Raw genomic sequence first — 2,505 nt, forward strand, 5'->3', positions numbered from 1 at the left:
GCCCACTAGCATGCTTTACCAAAAATAGTGCTTTGTTGTGTATCTGACGGACGAAAGCCAAACCAGTTCCACACTGAAGTTGCAGCATTTTTACAAACCAATTCTGGTTCATCTGTTTCATTCAACGATTTGCTTTTTCCGACATGTGCGTATGAAAACAAAGGCGCGTTTTACCCATAATCTATCGCGATATTTCATTTTGCTATCGTTGCCCAAAATTATACCGGTGTTACCGTGAATGGCATGATATGGCCCCACCCTAGTCTGTATTCATAAGTTCACCAGTTCTGACAAAAGTCCAACACCACTTGTTGAAATACAGTCCTAAGCCATAAAGCCTCGACTGTGCTTTACAGATGACTGTAGACACTTAGGTTGTACTTCTCTCCTGATATCCTCCAAACATATTGACAATAATTTGAACCAGAACTTTGATATTTTGATTCATCAGACCCGTCACTATTGATTGTCATTGATTGTGTAATTTGGAATACTTTGTCCTTTTCTCTGTATCATGTGTACACAGAATGTAGTGTAATTCAGTTCAGTTTTATTCATATAGCACCAAATTACAACAACAGTTCCTCAAAGTGCTTTTTATTGTAAAGACCCTACAATAATACAAGGAAATGGAGAAAACCCCAACAATCACATGACCCCCTATGAGCAAACACTTTGGTAGGGATGGAAATGGATAAGAATTTAGCAATTCCAGTTCCATAATCGATATCACTTATTGTTTCGATTCCTTATCGATTCTCAATGGCTCTACTTTGAGGAATATATCAAAGACCTTGCCTTCATGCAAATCAGTTACATCCTGCATGGTCAAATGTTTGTGCATGTTGGAGATATTTGCTCTCTTTGCTGTGATCAGTGTTGGTGTCATTACTCCAAAAGAGTAAAGTTAAAAAAAGTTACTACACAACACTTTTCTTAAAAGTAATGCAGTACCTTACTTAATTACACCCAGGACAAAGACATTTGTTATATTACTCTGTTACAGTCGTAGAGAAGCTTTGTGACCAGGCTGCTGACAGTAATAGCAATCGAGGTTGTACCTTTGACTGCAATGTATAGGTTTCTTACCACACCTAGGGTCCAAGCTTTCAGCACTAGTTGCCCATGGAGGTTTTACCTCCACAAACCTTGGTCTCCCCACAGTTATCTATAGGGAGCTAGGTAACATTCAGCCAGATTTGCAGCTTCCTCTTCTGTCTTTGGATTGTTCTCCTTCACCCATGTGCAGACATCTGGATGAAGCATGTGAAGAAACTGCTCTAAGATGACGGTTTCCGCAATCTCTTCTTTACTCCGACTGTCACGTCGCGTCCATCGCTTATAGAGCCCCTTTATCCAGTTGAAGGTTTCTCTAACACACAGTTCCTCTGGTGCTCTGGAACTGGTATTTGTAGGTCTCCTCTGCCACATTAAAATTAGATAACACTGCAGCTTTAATAGCATCATAAGAGTCAGACTGTTGTTAATCCATGTCAGCATAAGCCTCAAGGGCTTTGCCATCCCTGTGTTTTAGCTATGCGTTCAAATCGTACAAAGAAACTTTCAGGATGCTCACCTTCCTTAAAGTCTGGTATTCTTGTTGAGGCTGTGCAGGGAGTGGTTGAGATGGAGGCGGGAGCTCAGCTTGGTGCTCAGTGGCTCCATGAGGTGGCTGCACAGCTGATAGCTTAGGCAGCTGTTGTAAAAGTGTCACTCTGGACAGAAGGTCGATAGAGAAGTTCAGAATAGACATCATGTTGCAGCTTTGGTATGTTATTGCTCAGCTGTTTAATCTGTTCAAGCAGTATTGTTTTTGTTATTTTGGTCATTTAATGAATTCTCTAATTTCATCAAAGATATCAGGTTCAGAAAGTTCTTTACCACTGGCTCAAAATCATCCTCGTCAGCCATCGCTCCTTCTGTTGGTGGATCTAGCTTATATGTTTTTCCACCTTCTCTTTCTTCAATGTCAGCAAGGGAACTTTTCCTTGTCCCACGGGTTTTTCCACATCTTACTGCTCTCATTTAGTGTGTTTTCCTCTTTAATTCACTTCTGACACCACAGTTACGCAGAGAGGTCTGGTGAGGATAACAGCAGACAGCACTCTGACTTAACAGAGAACAAGGGTAGTTTATTGGCCCATCTTTGGCACACACAGCAACTTCCTAAATAACAGCCTATCCATCTCTCTCTCCCACATCCTGCATCCTGAAATATATTTGTTTAATGTGCCCATTGAAGTACATATCTTGTTCAAAAATGACTCCAAGATTCCTCAGTGTTACCGGAGAAGAAGATAATGGCATCTGGTTAGACACCATATTTTCAGAGCTGAGTACACTGAACTCTATTTGATTTGAATTTAGAAGCAGAAAGTTAGAGGTCAAGAGGTTAACTAATTGGTGTGTGTTATCTGTGGCGTTATTTTTGTGCCACTATTCTGAGCGCACGTAAAAAAAAAAAACTGCAGGTGCAAGTGTTGCATTTATCCACACACACACACA

General features: G+C 40.7%; 1 protein-coding gene across 3 annotated transcripts in view; it reads left to right on the forward strand.

Moving 5' to 3' along the window:
- rtel1 (regulator of telomere elongation helicase 1) overlaps positions 1–2,505 on the forward strand; it is a 42,655-nt gene that overhangs the window by 5,324 nt on the left and 34,826 nt on the right. The gene's annotated exons all lie outside the window — the stretch shown is intronic.

This window comes from Haplochromis burtoni, unplaced genomic scaffold, assembly GCF_018398535.1.
Source record: "Haplochromis burtoni strain Fernald_Lab_line unplaced genomic scaffold, NCSU_Asbu1 Contig_374, whole genome shotgun sequence".
Taxonomy (NCBI): Eukaryota; Metazoa; Chordata; class Actinopteri; order Cichliformes; family Cichlidae; genus Haplochromis; species Haplochromis burtoni.